General features: G+C 49.1%; 1 protein-coding gene and 1 long non-coding RNA gene across 2 annotated transcripts in view; both read left to right on the forward strand.

Moving 5' to 3' along the window:
• The window catches only part of LOC129682564 (uncharacterized), a 20037-nt gene extending 10876 nt beyond the window's left edge, over window positions 1-9161 (forward strand). Inside the window, exon 3 of the long non-coding RNA XR_008720998.1 lies at window positions 9138-9161. This is a non-coding gene — a long non-coding RNA (uncharacterized LOC129682564). The remainder of the gene's footprint in view (window positions 1-9137) is intronic.
• Window positions 9162-11286: 2125 nt separating this feature from the next.
• Window positions 11287-20026, forward strand: part of B3galt5 (beta-1,3-galactosyltransferase 5) — a 53566-nt gene continuing 44826 nt past the window's right edge. Inside the window, exons 1-3 of the mRNA XM_055614998.1 lie at window positions 11287-11594; window positions 18356-18460; window positions 18785-18931. The gene's annotated coding sequence lies outside the window, so the exon portion shown is untranslated. The remainder of the gene's footprint in view (window positions 11595-18355; window positions 18461-18784; window positions 18932-20026) is intronic.

Raw genomic sequence — 20026 nt, forward strand, 5'->3', positions numbered from 1 at the left:
TCTTCTCCAGGCCCATGCTGTCCACAGTCTGTAGGCTGATTATCTGGATCTTCTCCAGGTTCTATCTTTCTCAAGTAGGATGCGCCCTTACCTAGGGTTCTCCTTACGGCTGTGGTGGCAGCGTCCCCCACACCTCTGCTAGCCAATGTGCCATTTCCTCACTGTTTTCCCTCCTGTTTTCTTGGCCTCCCTCCCCCAGCCTCTCAGATGTGGGGCTCAGGCTGGTTTCAACTGCTGCGCGCTGAGTCGTGAGACCGCCGGTACACAGCACACACCATCTTTTTATCCCCGTGACTTGAGGTTTGCCTTCATGTGTGGCGGGGCAGGGGCCAGTTTACTTAGATTAGCTCCTGAGAGGCCTTTCTTCCTCCATTTGCAAGCAGTAGCTTTATCTGGTTCCTCAAAACGCCCCGCTGGAACTTGCTCCCCGCAATTGCTCCTGAGGTGAAGGCAGGACAACATTTTTATTCTGCTGCTTGTCTTTGAAGAGATGTTTTTCATGGATTCTGGACTCTCTCTCATACTCACGCACAAGGGTTGGAACCAGTAGCCTCAAGGGAGCTCACCTCTTCTGCTTCTTCCATCAGGGAGGGTTTCAGCAGGGCTAGAGGTGGGCTCTCGGCTTCAGTTACTGGTTACCAAGCCAGCCCCCACTCCCAGCCGTGCTAGCACGACTCATTTCAACTGTCTTTATTCATGTTTGCCGCTCACGGCTGGATCAGCAGGTTCCGTGGCCCACGGTTGCACTTCTCTGGCTGTGAAGTAGGTGTTTTGGTCAGAAGTGATGTGTGCAATACCATGACAGCGGAGAAGCCGGTAAGGCTTGCTGTGTGTCCACAGCAAGGACTGTGTGCAGGGCACAGTAATCCGTGACCAGAATAAGAACCTCCTCCAGTTAGGACAGTGTCGCAGTGGTTCATCGAGGTCACCCTGACACCTGGCTGCTGACTGGTCACCATGAGGGAAGGTGTTGTCTTTTGCTTCTGGCGGAGCCGAGACTAGGCGGCAGCAGTAGCCAAGTCGGCCTCGAAGAGCGGAAGTCTGGTGTCGACAAGCGTAACGCCTGTCTCTGCCAATGGTCGCTCTGTTATGGGCCCCTTGGGCAACGACAGGAATGGCCAGGGAAAGAGGCCGGCCATCCACAGAATAGGCCGCTCCGCCTACTTCATCACTGAAGTCCTGTTCAGCCGAAGTCACCTTTCGTTAGGCGTTTATGTGGGACACAGCTTCACACCTCTCTCCCACTCGAAGACACCTACCCACACCCTTTTCTCACAGTCTTCCAGCTATGTCCCTTCCACATCCCCGAGCACCCAGCTAACCCACGGGCTTAGCCCATAAGCCAGTAAGCAATCACACATCTGGCCATTTCTCCTTTGCAGCGAAAATCCACAACCATGTACACTGCCCAACGTTCTGCCCACGCTGGAGACTTCTCTGCACCAGCACCTTCCAGGGCTGCCTTGTTGCAGCTGCCCGCCTCTGGGCAGTGTCTGTGTAACCTGTACACCCGTCAGTAAACCGGGACCCACCGTTCTCCTCCTCAGCCAACTGATCTCAGGACGGCCCCCCCACCCCACCCCCATGAGGCTAGAGGCTCGTGGGTGGCAGCAGACGACAGTGTGACAGCAGTAAAAACCACAGGCAATTGGGAAGCTTCATGTCACTTGTTTAAGACGTGCCCAGGCCCAATCATACATGCAGCATGTGCCTTTGATAATGAATCACTGCTGTGTCCATCCTGCTTCATGGTTTGGCAGGTAAGATCTGCCATGATGGGCAGGTCAGGTCGTGCAGGAACTTGGTGGTTGTCTCCATCAGGGTTTCTATTGCTTTGACAAAACACCAGGACCAAAAAGCAAGCTGGGGAGGAAATGTCTTACTCAGCTAACACATCCTGGTCATCACCAAAGGAAGTCAGGACAGGAACTCAAGCAGGGCAGGAGGTGGGAGCTGGTGCAGAGGCCATGGAGGGTGCTGCTCACTGCCTTGCTCCCCCTGGCTTGCTCAGCTGCTTACTACAAGACTCAGGACCACCAGCCCAAGGATGGGACCACCCACAACAGGCTGGCCCTCCCGTCTCTCACTGATCACTAATTGAGAAAATACCTTACTGCTGGATCTCATGGAGCTGTTTCCTCAACTGAGACTCCTTGCTCTCTTATGGCTTTAGCTTGTCTTAAGTTGGCAAAACCCAGCCAGTACAGCGGTCCATTATCAGTTTCCACCAAGGCCCAACAGCAGACCAAGAGCTGTTGCTCAAAAGGGGACTAGTCGTCTGCAAACTCCTCAGGCTCTCCTATGAAATCACACACAACAGCCGGCCAGAGGCCCCAAACAGCACCCCTATCTGCCACAGACACCCCAAGTATGCTGGGTCACACAGTCCAAGTGGTAGAACAGCCTGCGCAGCAGCCTGGACCTTCTGAAGAGTTTTCTTCCACTTCAGGCCCCACACGAAGCTGGCAGCTTTCTGAGTAGCTTGGCGAATGGGTGACATTCAAGTGAGGGCAGGGCTGTCACCAGAATTCAGGCAGGCTCCCTAGATGCTGTGCCAGGTGTAGTGACTATCCTTCGTCTCAGAGGGAACGTCTCTGTGTGCCCTGCACCACTCTTGAATGTTGGTTGGATTTGTTTCCCATCCTCTGAGGTTCATATGTTACTCAGAGTCCAAAGTGGTAGCTACTTCCTGCTCACTTGGTCCGGTCGGCATAACCTTGTCAATAGAATGAGCCAGTGAGATGTTTGTGGAAGAGACAGATGATCAAGATCCCTTCAAACCAAGTTGTGACACGGCTGGAGAGTTACCTTTGCGGTAAAACTGTTAGGGTGTAGAGCTGGCCTTGCCAGCTGAAAGCAAGTTGCTTCTTGTGCCCTTTATGGAAAGGTACTGAGCAAAGGCACAGGTGGATCAGTAGCTGCGAACCGTGTGCTAGGAGGTGTGCTCATCTGCTCAGTAAGGACACCACATCTGGCACAGCAGCTGCTCAATCACTGCCTGATTAAGTTTCCGATAGTCACTGCCATTGTCCAGACCTGGAAATGGCCTCTGGGAGATGATGTGGAAGATCCTCAAACTCTGGTTCTGGGGAAGGGCTCCACCTGTGGCCCAGCCCCCACATCCCTCATTCCAAGAAGGGCACAGAACAGTTCTCTGGCTCCCTGGCTGCCAGTGTCACAGAATTAGAAATGTGTCTGGGGTCTCAAGGAAGTAACCGCATGTTCCAGAGTATTTGGACAGGTGTTTAACTTCTGCATCAGCCTGCCACATCAAGCAGGCAAGCATACACTGAGCCTCCCTCTGATGATCAACGTTTGCCTCACACTTTTACTCAGATGGCCAATTCTAATTCCAAACAGCCAGCAGAGAGGCAGAGATCTGAGTTTGAGGCCAGTTTGGTCTACAGAGTGAGTTCCAGGACAGCTAGGAAAACAAAACAAAACAAAACAAAACCAAAACAACCAAAACCAATAAAACTACAGACAAACTACAACAATGAAGCATCACAACAGATAGGCAGAGCATACTTGCAAGGGCAGCGTGTGACTCCGAGCACAGACTCTGCTATTGAGAAGTGCTGGCTGCAAAGGAATTTGGATTTAGGCCAACCTGCTGCTTTACACTTTTTTAAAATGGAGTTTTGTCTAACTTAATCTTCTGTCGGAAAAGACAGTTTGTTTTCTGTGTTTCATCCCCACCACATCAGACTGTATGAGTGTCTGGCCATTTCTCTTTTCTGTGTGTTATCTCCACAATAACTCTCCCCCGGCGTCGGTTACTTTTCATTTTCTAGGGCAAGCAATGTTCTCGTCGTCCATCGAGGTAACTGCACACAGGAAGGAGAGGGCTTCCCCCTTGACAGAGCTCGGGTCACAAAGACTTCTTGGGTGTCTCGCTTGAGAGTTTGGTAACGTTGATTCGACAGCTGTTCTATGATCCCTCTCAGGTTGGATTCTGTCTGAGGTGAGGTAAGGCTCATGTGGAGGAATAGGAAAATTATGATTGTCTTCACACGACCCAGCAGAGACCTGGAATGCATGAAGTCTGGGCTGCAACCTTGCTCCCTAGATGCTCACCTTTTCCTAAGTTGTGAAGTTACAGACAATGCAAGGTTCAAAGCAGCTGTAATTGTTGAAGTGACCAACACTATTAAAGAACAACTTGATTCCATGGTGGGACAATGTCTTGTAAAAATGCAAATTCTCTTGAAAGGAAACTCCAAATGGGTGATGCTGCTGGAAGGGCTCTCTAATGAACTCTAACAAAGCCCCAGGAAAGTGTTTCCCCCAAATCAGGGCACAGTAACAGAATGGTGGACAAGGACCCTGGCAGCTTACCAAGCTGGCAGCAGAACTTGGCTGCATCAGTCACATGACACTGATTCTTTAAGCGTGGAAGATGTAAGACTGAGGGGGCCATGGAGTCTTGCTTCACACTGTCAAGAGCCACCAAGGCAATGCGTGACAAGGTCAGAATTTCCTGCATGGAGGGCTGAGAGATCATATTATAAAGCTGTGAGAATGAAGTTTAAGTTGCCATGGAAATACCAGGGTATTGAAGATGCCAGGATCCTTGGATTCCACTGAGGAAGAAAGTAGCTACGGGGCAGACCTAGACAGATGGGACCATGCAAGACCTTTGGGGCCCAGACAATTCTGTCACAAGCCCCAGATGCTAGACATGGGACAGTGAGCATCATCCCTGCCTTGTTCTCATCATTCTTCGCTGTCCCCTACTACTTCCTCTTGAATCGGGAATGTGTGCTTTCTATCTCTATATGCTGGAACTACGTAGCTTGGTTTAATTCTATAGGGGCTCACAGACAAGACCCTTGAGTCTTAGAGGAGACCTAGGATTCGGAATTTTGAAAAGTGTTGAGACAAAGACACTTTTAGAAGTTGGGTTGAATTCCTTTTGCATTATCAGAAGGGACAAGAGGAGGAAGGTTATAGCTCAAAAGCGGAATGCCTGGGTGTCAACTTGACAAGGGCCTGACTTGTGATGGTTGATATTGTCAACTTTGACAGGAAATGGAATCACTTTGGAGGGAAATCTTTAGAAATGTGAAGGACTTTCTGGATTATGTTCATTGACGTGGGAAGACCCACCCTAACAAGGAGTGGCTGGGCTCGTGGGCTGCACAAAAAGGAGGAAGCCAGTTGACCTCAGGTGCAGTGTGGCCAGACAGCTTCCTGTTGGTGTTCTCTAGGACTTACTATGTATTCAAATGTTAACTGCCCCTTCAGGATCCTTTCTGCTTTATCAGCAAACCCTCACCTACCCAAGATGACATTGTGTAAACCTTTCCTCTCATATTATTTCTGATTGGATGATAAAAAGGCTGACAACCTATAGCTGGGCAAAGAGAGAAGTGGAAGTTGGGGCTTCCTGGGAGAAAAAGAGGAATTCTGGGAAGGAGGAAGAGGAGCTGCACATGCCCACAGGCTTGGAAGGTACAGCTACAATGTGGCTGGATGGGGCTAGGTGGCCAGGTTAATTCAGATGAGCTAGTTGAGAGTCTGCCCAGGAGAGGCATAAGTTTTGAAATATTAAAGGTCTTGGCGGCTTTATTTTTATGGCTGAAAGGTCATCAGGGTTCGACGAAGGCATCCTGCCTTTGTCCTCATGCTTTCCATCTTTGTATTCCTTGAATTAAGCCCAAGCACAGCCTTCATCCCTTAATTTCTTTTTGTCAGGCATGTGGCCATAGCAATTTTAAAAGTGACTAAAACATAGCAAATCTATCTATCTGCCTATCAATTGTCCGTCTGTCCATCTGTCTGTCTATTTATCTGTCTATGTTTCTATCCTTTATTTTTCATCTTGTAGAAGGGCCCTAATGCCATAAATCAGTTCAAGGAATTTCACAGAAGGCTGACAGAAATGCAAAGCTAAATTCTGAGGGCTAGATGACTGACTGTCTTAGTTTCGGGCCGTACCCCGTGGATAATGCTGGACAGATTGCATTGTTTGTGTGTCTAAGAGTGAGGTGCAGAGGCAGCCTACCTACCCGTGTGCTTGCCCTCAACGTTAAGTCTTACAGCCTACGACACAGCCTGTAAAAACAGAGTCACTTCAGGCAGCACACAGCCTGACCTCAACAAGAACTATTTAGATTATGTCAGGATTCAACAATAAATGTGATGACAGGAAAGAAAGGTGTGTAAAAACGGCTGTGTGTGTAAAGCATGTGTGCATATTTAGACAGGCTCTTGATTTGCATATGGAGAAAAGCAGGGAAACATGCATCCTTCCAAAGTGAATCTTTGCACGGCAGCTAAGCTTCTATGCTGTGTCCTCCAGGGAGTGTGGCTTGAACAGCAGCATCCTGAGCAGGTGATTGGGGCTTCACCTGAGGCAGGCACTTGGAAAGCGAAGTAGCTTATTTTAAAACGATCATAACTCTTGGTTTATCTGTGGGACATTGCTAACTCCAGCAATGTGCTGTCCCTGCTTTCTGCTTTCCCTGCTGTATCCCTTCTGTTGTAGTTACTTTTCTATTGCGGTGAAGAGACACCGTGACTAAGACAACTCATAAAAGAGTTTATTGGGGCTTGATAATTTCAGAGTGAGTCCATTATCATCATGGTGAGGACCATGGCATCAGGAAGGCAGGAATGGTGCTGCGGCAGAGCTTACATCTGATCTACAGTTTGGAGAGAGAGGGAGGCAGGGACTAAGCCTGGGCATACCTCCTACAGCAAGGCCGCACAGCCTTCGCCTTCCTAAACAGTCCCAGCAACTGGGGACCAAGCATTCAAACATAGGAGCCAATGGGGACCATTCTCATTCAAATGGCCACACTTTCCTTCAGGTTTTCACATGAAAGACAGAAGCAAAGCTCTCTTTACTTTGTCAGGTAGGTCTGTATGAGCTTTTCTCTGTAGCTTGTCTGCTGGTGGGATCTGGGGTGTGTGTGGAGTATGCCACAATCAGTATATGCACTTCTGAGGTTCTGGTACGAGTTTGGGGAAAGCCACTCGATTTTATCCCCAAGCACCCCTTCACATCCTGTGATAGCGGAAGTAGTTTCCTCCCTACTTTAAAATGCATTGTTAGTATTTCATGTGTATAAGCGTTTTGCCCTCATGTATATCTGTTACCCTATGCATGCCTGGTGCCCACAGAGGCCAGAAAAGGATGTCAGATCCCCTGAAGCGGGAGTTATAGATGATTGTGAGCTGCCATGTGGATGTTGGGAATTGAACCCAGGTTATTTGGAAGAGTAGCCTGTGCACCTAACCACTGAGCTATCTCTCTAGCCCTGACTTCATACTTTTGAGATTCTTATTTTCGAAATTATGAATCTGATCTCATCAATACCCACAAACCTTCCTAATTATTCTATTGGCATTCCTTCAACTTATCTCTTGTTCCTATGCTATTTTTTCATGCTTGCTGAATTTTGATGTTTTCATTTATTCATTTATTTTGCAAACGATTCTAAAATTCAAAGATCTGACGATAGACTCTTGAAAGGGACAATAACTTACAAGAAATAGAAATGAATAAGTAAACTTATTCATTATTCAAGTAAGCTTGCAAATCACATGGATAGACAGAAATCCACACAGGAACTGCTGGTACTGAACTTAGGAAATCACGTGTGGGGGGTGTGTGTCTGTGTGTGTACGCTGGAGTTTGAGCACACTCTCCCCTTTCTGTGTGAATGGGATAAGGTGGAGGCAGGAATGTTGGTTATTCAAGCTCAAGAAGGGAGCTAAAGAGCTAAGTTTCTTCCCTAGAGCCGTATGTTAGCAGTGGGAGGAGCAAGGCAGAGAGTGGTCCTCAGTGTGCTGTCTGCTAAAGAGGCTCTTCTGGCTCATGAGTGCAGAGCGACACAAAGGGAGGCAGCAAGACAGGAGGGTGTCTGCGAAGCATTTAGCATGAACAGACCTGAGCTTTTGTGAGTTATACCCAGTGTTTTTGAGGTCCAGAGAGTCTCCAGAAACTCCTTGTGTGTCCCCTCTTGCAGAGGGACTCCGGATTGGTAAATTTCAAGTCACGCTTTGGAAGCTTCTGAAATGGCGGTGCAGCAGGCGGCACCCTGTCATTAGCTGGAGAAAATAGAGAACATGCTGTGCAGCTTGGTTTCTCATGAGCAAAATCCCGACACATCAGCTTCACTTCCTTCTTGTTTTAACTAATAATTCTAGGAATAATTTATGTCTTCAACTTGTTAAGACACTTGTGCATTTCACAGAGCTACTCTCCCAGTGGCTAAAAAACATTGGATAAGAGGTTGACAGGAGTAGCAGTTCCAGCAGAACCTGAGATGACAACCCCAAGGCCGAACTTTACATAGAAGAATGGTCAACATATTTGTAAAAACACATTGTCTGATCTGTAACTTAAGAAAAAAATAGTTTTGAGGAATAGAGGTTTATTCACCAGTTGTGGTGGTGCATGCCTTTAATCCCAGCACTCAGGAGGCAGATATAGGTCAGCCTGGCCTGAAGAGTGAGTTCCGGAATAGCCAAGGCTATGCAGAAAAACCTTGTCTCAAAAATTCACAAATGAAAAAAAGAGGGATAGAGGTTTATATGGGGTTAGAGTCCAGAATGTAAATTCTTAACTGATGAATGACTTTCTTTGAAGAGTATGGAATTGAATAGTGTAGAATCCTAGGATGGTTTTGTTGTTGTGTGAGTTTTATTAGGGAGTTTGAACAAATGTCTGTTTATTGCAGGGAACACCAATAACAGACTGGAGGAATGATTCCCTTGGTCTAGTTTAGAGAACCACACATTTACTGGAGGATGTAATAGGTGAAGGGGCGGGGCTTACAGACTCTTGATAACTTAAGAACAACTGTGTCCTGAGACACCCACACCAGCATGGCTGATGATTCACCAAGGCTGCATTGCTGGACATGGGGAGCCAAGGAAGCCCTAAGTGAGGAGCCTGTATTGTTGGCACGGGCTTGGCCATGTCAAAGACTAGTGCCTGAGACCTATGGGAGTGGCAGAACCTCCCCAGGCCAGATACAGAATACAGTGAGGTCCAGACACAGAATGCAGCAAGTTCCAGAGGGATGCCAAAGCCTTCCTCTTGCCTGAGTGCTGATGTTGAAGGTGTGTGCAAGCACTTAGGACCAGGTTATGCAGAAGCTTGCAACTTCAGCTTCCTCTTCCAGGAAGTCCACAGATGATTACCTACAGAGAGCTGCCTCTTCCTCCAGGGAGCCTACAGAGACCTATAGAGACCTACAGAGACCTACAGAGACCTGTCTCCTCCTCTGGGGAGTCTACAGAGACCTGCCTCCTCTTCCAGGGAATCTCCAGAGACTTAAAGAGACCTGTAGAGAGCTGCCTCCTCCTCCAGGGAGTCCACAGAGCCCTGCCTCCTCCCCCAGGGATTCCACAGAGCCCTGCCTCTGTGCTGTCAAAGTGCTGAGGCTGCCGATTGCCGTGGGTAGTAGGTATGCCCTGTCTGAGCAAGCACAGCCCTCCTGATGCCAGCTTTTCTGCCATACTCTGTCCCTTCTTCATTCTTTTGATGCCTTCAGACAGGGTAAGGTGCCAAGCCATGCTGGGCATGGTACCCAGATGTCCTGTATGACTTGTTACTGCTTATGTAACCTTGCGGTGGGGCCTTGTGAATCTTCTAACTTTTCTGTCCTGGGCTATGTGTGTCACTTATTATTATTATCTTGAGTCTTAGAAGCTTCCCTCCCTGCTCCCAAAGGGATGACTTAGGAGAAAACACTCACATAGCAGTCGTTGCGAAGGTAGCACATGGCGGATTTGCCTTTGAGAGTGCAGGGTAGAATGAGCAGATGAGCCTTCTGTAGGGACCGGCAGACCTTAGCTGATGACTTGCCTACAGCAGCTAGTCAATAAAGGGTTATTAAGTGATAAGTTTTTAAAAAATAAAAATATAGAGTGGTTTGCAAACCATAAAATGAGCAGAGGGGCCCAAGGCATGCCTCAGTGTGTGTGTGTTTGTGTGTGGACACTTGCTGCTGGCCTAGGTGTTTTGAATTCAATCATCAGCACCCAGGTAGCAGAAGAGAAAACCAACATCTTCAGGCTGTCTTCTGACCCCACATGTGAGCCATGGTGTGTTCACACCCCCTGAAAAAGAAACAAATAAAAACAAAGCTCAGAGAAATGAATACTGAAGATGGAAATGTTTCTCCATCTTGTTTCACCGATACAAGATGAGTGAATACACATTTTGGCAATTAAGGTTTTGTCATTTTTCCTCATGTCTGCTTGTGCTCTGCTTTTGGTCCCTTAAAAATAAATTAAAGATAGGGGAAATAGGAATCAATAGGGATGCTCGGGCCCATTCCCATCACGGCCAGGAGCAGACAGACCACACAGGAGAGCCACTCCCGCTCACGTGCGTGACAGGAGTTGTGATTGTTCAGATGAGCAGGTCCTGAGATGAATCCAAGATAACACAAACACCAGGTCAATGCGGATGACAAACATTCATGGTAATCGAGCCACAGCTGATAGTTCAGGGCTGCCTCCTCCTCCAGGGAGTCCACAGAGCCCTGCCTCTGTGCTGTAGAAGTGCTGAGGCTTCCGGTTGCTGTGGGTAGTAGGTATGCCCTGTCTGAGCAAGCACAGCCTTCCTGATGCCAGCTTTTCTGTATGCTCTGTCCCTTCTTCATTCTCTTGATGCCTCCAGACAGGGTAAGGTGCCAAGCTGGACAGACTCCGGAACTGAACTCTGACCCTGAAGGGATGCTGTGCAGCACATTTAAAGGATGAAACCGTAAAGCGAGGGGGAGTGGGGTGGGCTGTAGCATCATCCAGTCATATTTTGACATGAGGGGTCGAGCAAGGGAGTTTCCATCAGGATAGGTTCCAGGATAGGTTCCTGGGCCTGGGAACGTGAACTTAGTGGACCCTGCCAGCAAGGTGGAGAAGTTGTCCCTGACATGTCTGAACTCAGACAACTGTCTCCTTACAACAGAAGCTGTTCAGCTATTGGGAAGTCCCCAGCTGCCCTAGGGCCTGGGACCTTGAACTTAGTTTCTTCCTATGGTTAAATGGAGTCTGAAAACAAATGGTTGTACTTAGAATATGTTTTTTTTTGGGGGGGGGGGTGTTGCTGTTTGTTTGTTTTTTTTTTTTCCAGAAACACCATTGCTTCCTAGAACTCAGTAAGTGTGTAGGTAGAAAAGAGAAATTTGGGGTGAACTTGTCATGGTATGTTAGATTAATGTTGACCCATGAGCTAACTGGCCCAACGTTTCTAGAAAATCCTAAAACGCAGACTTCCAGGGCTAATCTAAGAGCAGCTTCAGGAAGCTCTCACAGGGGCGGGAGAGCTGGCTCAGCAGGTAAGGACGTGTTCTGTTTTCCCAGAGGCCCGGGCCTGTGCAGCACCCACACAGCAACTCCCACCTGTGTGTCACTTCAGTCTTGGGACCTGACACCCTCCTCTAGCCTCTGTATGTATATGGTGCACGGACACACATGTATGTGATGACGCGAGCTCACCAAGAAGACCTGTGTGCCTAGCTTTCCGTGGAGCGAGTGTGGCGGAGTGGAGAGCGACACGGATGAACCCATGGTCAGCAGTACGCTGACATGCCAGCGTTCCTCTCTTAGTCACTGACAGTCAAGGGCAGACGGTGAGTGGCACTGTGACACCGAGTGACAGGGCGACAGCTTACCTTCCAGCTGTAGGGGGTGTGTGTGTGTGTACATTGGCTTCTAGTGTTTACACAAGATAGACCAAGATACACCATATTTGGGGTCATAAGATAAGCCCAACACATTAAGAATGTGGAGGTTGGAGAGATGGCTCAGAGGTTAAGAGCACCGACTGCCCTTCCAAAGGTCCTGAGTTTAATTCCCAGCACCCACATGATGGCTCACCACCATCTAGAGTGAGATCTGGTGCCCTCTTCTGGTGTGCAGGCACACATGCACACAGAACACTGTATACATAATAAATAAATAAATAAATCTTAAAAAAAGAATGATAAAAATGATGAAACCTATGTTCTTAGACCAACATGAAATCAAATCAGAATTCTGCAACAGAAAGATATCTTTAAATAATCCTCAGGCATTCGGAAATGATAAATAACCCAGCTGCTGAGAGAAAGTAACTAGAGAAATTAGAGTACATTTTATCAGAACTGAGCATAGAAAGAAAAAGTTAGAGGAGTTGGTACCTTCTTATAGAAATGGCAGTTATTAAAATTCAACTAAGTTGAATACATTTTCATAATCTTAGTGTGCAGGAGAACAGTACAGCGGAAGGCGCAGAGACTCCCAGCCCAGGCTCAGGTGCTCTGCAGTGAAGTAAAATTGCTTGTTGTGTGAGCTAGAATCTTCTGCTAGTCTTTGTTCACGCTGGTGGTAAGTCAGAGCAATGCCTGAGTTTAAATGCCTGATCCTGACTAAATGTTTTTCTTAAAAGTTGCTCTGTCCTTTCTCTAAAATGTTGACGTCTCAGAGTCAGCGGCCTTCCTTCTAACCTGAAAATCCAAACATAATTGACCAAATCTAATCTAATCAGCTCTACTGGGAAATCTAATCAGCTCTACTGGGAATATTCTTTCCCCTTCTTTTGCTTACATTGCATGGATAGATGAGCTATTAATTTTTTCCCTTTGAAATTCTTCTATTTAACTTAAAAGTTATGTAAGTGCTTAAAAAGGATTTGAGTGTGTATTACACGTGTGCAGAAAGCTGAGGTAGAAAGGTGAGGTAGAAGAGGGCTTTAGATCCTGGGGCTGGATCGGCCACGTGGGTGCTGGGAACTGAACCCGGGTCCTCAGGAAGAGAACAGTGCTATTAACCACTGAGCCACCTTTCTAGCCTCGGACCCTATTATTCTTCTACTTGTTAACTACCCATCTGAAGGAGAACTTGCAGACGGTGACAGGTGGGGCTGGGAAGAGCTCTCTCAGGAGATGGTGTGGCAGTCTAGTCCTGCACGCCCAGCTTTCCCCTGACACGGGCCAGCAGAAGGCTTTCCCCAACTGAGAGCAAAACCTCAGCTGACCGAGTGCAAAGTCTTGTTGGAGATCGTGACCCATGATCTGTGAGCACCTGGAAGCCTCTGCGAGGCACAGGACCGGGGGTGTGGGAAGCTGGGCCTTCCTGCAGGGCTCCTGGGAGGGCACGCGTTTCTGCTCACAGGCTCATGGCCTCCATCCGGCAAGGCAATCCCAGAAGGCTGTCCGGGCGATGGGACAGTATGAAAAGGGTCCTGATACTAAGTGACAGGAAGCGATCTTTGTTACGCTGACAGGCCTGGGAGGAAGCTTGTTCTCAGCTCCGGGGAAACACGGATTTTTGACTTTTGGAACCATGGCACAGTAAGTTTTTATAGTTACCAACCATTGCCTGGTGTCCGGGAGGGCTCCAGCAGCCCTGCAGGAAACAGCGTCCACGCATGCTCAAGTCTCTGCTGGAAGACGGTGCAATATTTGCATAAAACCCATACATCTTTGTGCGCGCGCTCAGTTAGCACAGCTAACTCAATTCAAACACACACCACACTGTGAGGCTTATGGAATACAAGAGAAAAGTCTGTATTCACAACAGTACAGCTCAAGTTGGCTGTGTGAAATAGCGACGGCCCCAAAGGAGAGATCCGAGTCCTGCCCGGTCACACTGCACGCCTCGCTCCAGCATATGGAGGCCTTCTGGGCTCCACCCATGTGGCGTGCCTGCCTAGCTGCGGTTCTGCTGTGCCCTTCTCGGTCAGCACCCGTCCCTCCTACCCCGTCCCTCCTGCGGCTGGCCAGGCTGAGCGTCACCCTCCCCTGAACTCTGTGCTTTCTTCCACACCGTGCTGCGCCCTGATGCCCCCGACCTTGAGGGGCAGGGGACCCTTCTCTCCTAGTAAGTCATGACCTCATTACTACTTTTTTTTTTCCCTCTTAAAATTCCTCCATGTTGCCACAGAAAGAGTAACATGTGGTGTCCTGGCTAGTTTGATGTCAAGTTGATACAAGCTGGTTATCAGAGAAGAAGGACACTCAGTTGAGAAAATTCCTCCATGGAAGCAAGCCTATGGGCGTTAATCCCTGCTCTATGGGGGAGGCCCAGCCCACTGTGGGTGGGGCGGTCCCAGCTGTGGTCCTGGGTTTTCTAGGAAAGCAGCTGAGCAAGCCATGAGGAACAAGCCAGAGAGCAGCACCCTCTTCCGCTTCATCAGCTCCTGCCCCTAGTTCCTGCCCTGCCTGGGTTCCTGCCCTCACCGCTCTGATGATGAACTGTGACAGGAAAGTGCGACTGAAGAAGCCCTTCCTCTCCAAGTTTGTTTTGCCACAGTAATAGTAGCCCTAACTAAGACGTGTGGCTTCCAGAGAGGAACTCAGAGCAGCATCTATGGAAAGCAGATGAAGTGTTGGACTGGTTAAGACTTTTTGGCTTCTTTTCTCTTCTTTCTGGAGAGGCCCAGTCGTATGAGTTTATTAATGCCTTCTGGTTGTTTCCTCTTTTTCTGAATACAGGCATTGACTGTTTGCAGATGTAGGAAGGTTGATAGTGTCACCCACGAGACCACCGTCCCCAACTACGTCCCTCTACAGAGCCACAGACACGGTGACCATCACTGTTTGCGCAAACACACCCTTAGGCATTTCATTGTGCCTCAGTCTACCTTTAACCAGAGGCGTCAGGAGGAGCTGTCAGTGCTGAGATCTTGTTCTCAGATTTCTAGTCTCCAGGCAGGGTTGGGAGCGCACGAGTCTGAGACTCTTGCCTCTGTTCTTTCCAGTTTCTGGGTCCCCTGTCCGGGTAGTATGTCAATTTCTGTGACCCTGCCCCCAGGGCCACAGTGAAGACGGGGTCTATCCTGAGCCAGCATGGGCAGCCCCAAGACTGAATGAGGTGGCACGAGGACCACAGACGGGGAGGAACGGAAGTCAGGCCCAGTCTGGAAGCTGGTGGTAGTGGCTGGGACCCGGTAGTGGGGACCAGAGGACACCCAGGCTGTGTTTTCCTGAGCTGGCCTCCTGCGTGGGAACCATGGGGGCGGGGGTGCTCCGGTGCCGCCATCCTGGCCTTACTCTCGGATGTCCTGTGTTCCACACTGCTCTTTCTCCTCACGTGTTCTCTCTAATCTGCCTGGGCAAGATGCATCTGCCTTGAGGAGCCCGAATCCACCATCTGTTTTTATCTTAGTGGTCAGCGCCGCGTGCACTGGTAGGCGTGTGTCAGACAAAGGCCCGGGACAGATGTGACTTGGGACTTGTGCGTCTCTGGAGCCTTGTGCTCACCTGCTTTGGTAGCTGCCTGGCATCCCAGTGAGGGCATCCCTTGCTGTGCTAAGACACATGAGGGCTGACCTCACCTTATAGCCATCTGTGTGGGAAGGCGGGACAGTAACTGGAACAGCGCGCTGCTGGTTGGCTTATTCCTCAAGGCTTGTTCATTTGCTTTCTTTATTAAAAAATTTATTTATTTTTTATTTATTACACTTTATTCACTTTGTATCCCAGCTGTAGCCCCCTCCCTCTTCCATTCCCAGTCCCACCCTTCCTCCCTCTTCTCCTTCCATGCCCCTCCCCCAGTCCACTGATAGGGGAGGTCCTCCTCCCCTTCCATCTGACCCTAGCCTATTAGGTCTCATCAGGACTGTCTGCATTGTCTTCCTCTGTGGCCTGGTAAGGCTGAACCTCTCTGAGAGGGAGGTGATCAAAGAGCAGGCCAGTCAGTTCTTGTCAGAGACAGTCCTTGTTCCCATTACTAGGGAACACAGTTCGACACTGAACTGCCCTGGGCTACATCTGTGCAGGGGTCCTAGGTTATCTCCACGAATGGTCCTTCTTTGGAGTATCAGTCTCAGAAAAGACCCCTGTGCCCAGATTTTTTAGTTCTGTTGCTCTCCTTGTAGAGCTCCTGTCCCCTCCAGGTCTTTCTATCTCCTCCTTCTTTTATAAGATTTCCTGCAATCCTTAGCTATCAGGGAAATACAAATGAAAACGACCCTGAGATTTCACCTTACACCCATCAGAATGGCTAAGATCAAAAACTCAAGTGACAACACATGCTGAGCGGATATGGGGAAAGGGGAACCCTCCTCCACTGCTGGTGGGAATGTAAACTTGTGCAACCACTTTGGAAATCAATCTGGGGCTTTCTCAGAAAATTAGGAATAGTGCTACCTCAAGATCCTACACATATATCCAAAAGATGGTCAAGTATACAACAAAGACATTTGCTCAACCATGATCGTAGCAACTTTATTTGTAATGGCCAGAAGCTGGAAACAACTCAGATGTCCCTCAATGGAGGAATGGATACAGAAATTGTGGTACATTTACACAATGGAATACTACTCAGCTATTAAAAACAAGGAAATCATGAAATTTGCAGGCAAATGGATGGAACTAGAGAAGATCATTCTAAGTGAGGTATCCCAGAAGAAGAAAGACACACATGGTATATACTCACTTATAAATGGATATTAGACATATAATATAGGATAAACTATACTAAAATCTGTTCACCTAAAGAAGCTAAGCAAGGAGGACCCTGGGTAAGATGATCAGTCCTCACTCAGAAAGGCAAACGGGATGGACATTGGAAGAGGGAGAAAACAGGAAAAAGGACAGGATCCCACCACAGAGGACCTCTGAAAGACTCTACCCTACAGGGTATCAAAGCAGATGCTGAGACTCATAACCCACCTTTGGGCAGAGTGCAGGGAACCGTTTGCTTTCTTGCACTCAGGGCTGCCTACCCCACATCGGCACCACCCACAATGAGCCCGGCCTCTTCCATCCATCAGTCCACTGGGGGCAATGTTCTCACTTAAGGTTCTCTTTTTCCATATGCCTCTAGTTTGTGTGAAGTTGACATAAAACTAGCCAGAACTGGTTAAGATGTAACAAGCAGGCATGGTTTGTAGCAGACACTTTAACCCGTGTTTGGCTTTCAAGGGGGCAAAGGGTGATTCAAAGGACCCCAGTGGGTAGGTTCTCCACCCCTGTATTTTGAGCCTCAAGGCAGACCAAAGGTGAACTTATAAATGAGTAGCTTGCTCCTGGGTTGGCCTGTATTCCATGGTAAGAAGAACCGGGCAGAGTAAATTATTGACTGATTCCTTATCAGCAAGGATCTGGGCAAAGCAGCTCTTGCCATGTCTAAAAAGTAGATGTCAGGTAACATGGAAACCTGGGCTCCCAGACTTAAGCCATCAAAATAAGAGCAATGCCTCTTTTATGGCGGCTTCTCTAAGACTAGAACTATCACTTGAGCTGGGTGTGGTGGTGCATGCCTGGAGTTCTGGCCACTAGGGAGGCTGAGTCAGGAGGGTCTGGGTGCTGGAGACCAGCCTGAGCTACTTAGTGAATTCTAGGGTTTTACTATAGAAGGTTCCTGTTCTCATCCCTGTATTGAGACCAGGGTGGATGACTTTGTCTTCTCTGTCTACAAGGCAGTTCTACTTGCTTGTTTATTTGGTTTCTTAAGTTTTCTGAGCTAAATAATTGAAGCCTAGCAGTTTAACTCATTGCAGAATTTTCTCACCAGAACATTGTTATGATGTAAAAAACCAGTAGCTAACAGTGGAATGTTACAAGGCAAAAATTTTATTTTTACGGCTGGGCCAGACTTATACTCTCTTTAGGAGCAGGAGAATGAGAGCAGCCAGCCCAGACCTGAAACAGAAAGGCTGTTTTAAGGCAAAAATGCAGAACTTTGCAGTTACTTTTATGATCATGGGAAAGGTACATGTTATAGGCTTACGGTCAGACAGTTAACACACCGAGACACATTTTATGCTCAGTCAATTCTCAGAACAGTGGAAACAAGTTGCAATGTATAATTCACAAGATCATTGAGGAAGAACAAATCAAACAACCAAAAGTTGACGTTTACATGTTCAAAGTTTAACTAAAAAGAAAAATGGAGTCATGTGTTCTTCTTTGGCGGCCGGTGAAGGAAAAAAGTAAAAAGGAGAGGAAAGGACAGGGCTGCTCCTGGGTGTGGTGGAGGGAAAGTTTATTGTAGATAAAGGGTACAGAGTCAGAACAGGGCACCTGTGGGAATCCAGAGTGATGGTGCCCCTGAGCCATGTGAGGAGAGGGGGAGGGGAAGAGAGGGGCAGGAGCCAGGATGCCTGGGTGATAGAGAATACAGCCTCGGGGGGTGGGGGAGAGCAGACCAGCCTGTGGGCTGGAGGGTTTGGGTGTGGCAGGAGGGGCATGGCAGCTTTACCCTGCAACAGATGAAGGCCAGGTCTGCTTTGATAAGTTAAATAGGCGCCTCAGCCACGTAACGTCTGAGTTACGTGGATAGTTCATCCACGGGAATGCATGTTGTGTGTTGGTGTGGGGACCGGGCCCCACAAGGATGTTAGCTTGTCTATATGAGGCCCCCATAGAAGGTGCTGGTGAACATTCATTGTACTTGTTTTCAACAGCCAATCAGGGCAAGAAACACCAGCTCAGATGCCCACTCTGTTTCCCAGCTTTAAGTCAGCAGTCAGACAGATGGAAGTGCTGCCCCAAATCTGGATTGTTACCAGGTAATGACCAAATGATGTGGAGATGCACGGCTGGCTTGTGTCACCCCCAAATCCAGCCTACACCACCTGGGCTTCCGGTCGGCAGGGCTTCCTGGTGTCTGGGGACTGTGTGCAGCGCCACTCCAGCTGAACCTGAGCTGTTTCCCCTGCACGTGACCCTCTTTCTGTGCATGCCCTTTCCTGTCCACACGGCTCTGTCACGCCTTAGCCAGAGGGGTGGGTGGGGAGGGTAGGTAGATACTCGCTGTGGGGGTGGCACAAAGTGAAAACCACGGAGGGAAGCTGCTGCCTCCCTCCCCGCCTGCCTGGTCTGTCTGTTTCCAGGTTCTGGGGATGGCCGCGTCTGAGGGATTTCCTGACTGTCTGTTGCTGCGAAGAGACACCATGACCATGGCAGTTCTTACACAGTGAAGCAGCTAACTGGGGCTGGCTCACAGTTCAGAGGATTCACGGCAGAAAGCATGGCAGCAGGTAGGCAGACGTGGTGGAGAAGTAGCTGAGGGGTCTATATCTGGATCAGCCAGCAGCAGGCAGAGAGAGAGAGAGAGAGAGAGAGAGAGAGAGAGAGAGAGGGGCTGAGCCTGGCTTGAGCTTTTGAAACCCCACAGTCCACCCCCAGTGACACACTTCTCCAGCAAGGCCACGCCCCCTAATCCCTCTTAAGCATCTCCACTCCCCAATGAGTAGTCATTCAAATCTATGAGCCTATGGGGGCCATTCTTACATGCTTAGCATGCCGCTCTGCACTGCTTATCAATGACATGGTGACATGCAAGTCGGGGACATCAGTGACACAGGCCCCCGACCCTGGGTAGGGTATGGGCATATGATCTGGGCAGCTCCAGTGCTGCCGTGTGGTCCATGCTGCTGCAGGGCCAGGAACAGACAGGCCCCAGGGACAAAGCCGGCAACTGAGTCAGGGCAGATGAGGAAAGAGGTGAGGTGGGGTTTTGGTGAATGACTAGGAGTTTTCTGGTAACACGGGGAAGGAAAAGGTGAGTAGGCCAGGAACAAATAAGCCAGGGAGCTGTGTGGATGGTAGATGGTGGGCATCGCTGGTCAATGGCAGCACAGAAATGGGGTTGGGGAGAGTTTGAGCCCAGGCTGTAGAAGTCTCTTCCGTGCATTGCTTCTGGCTAGGGTAGGCCTGGCTTCTGTGTGAGGCCCTGGCTTGTTAGGATGATGCTGAGAGGCCACTAGCTGTGGGGAGACCTCTCGGCCGAACTCATGGAGAAGCACCTGGGGTCTGGGGAGGGTGAGGGAGACACAGGCTCCTGTTGCCACGTGGAGGATGGTACTACATCCCTAGAAAGGCCAGTCTGCAGGTCTGGGGACGGCTTGTGGGAAGTGCCTTGGTGCCTCATGTCTCCTGCTCTTCTGCCTCTCCCTGTCATCTGTCCAATGTCGACTTGGCAAAGGTCAGAGGTTCCACATGGATGCAGAGCTGCTGTGAGGTGTCCTTAGCAAGCTCAGGCTCCAAGGAGATGCCGTCAGTAGGTGTGTGTCTTGAGGGAGGGGACTGGGAGGTCAGCCCTGCGTGTTCCCCCTGAGCCAGGGTGCTAACCA

The sequence above is a fragment of the Psammomys obesus genome, unplaced genomic scaffold (genome assembly GCF_907164565.1).
Source record: "Psammomys obesus unplaced genomic scaffold, mPsaObe1.curated_primary_1811, whole genome shotgun sequence".
Taxonomy (NCBI): Eukaryota; Metazoa; Chordata; class Mammalia; order Rodentia; family Muridae; genus Psammomys; species Psammomys obesus.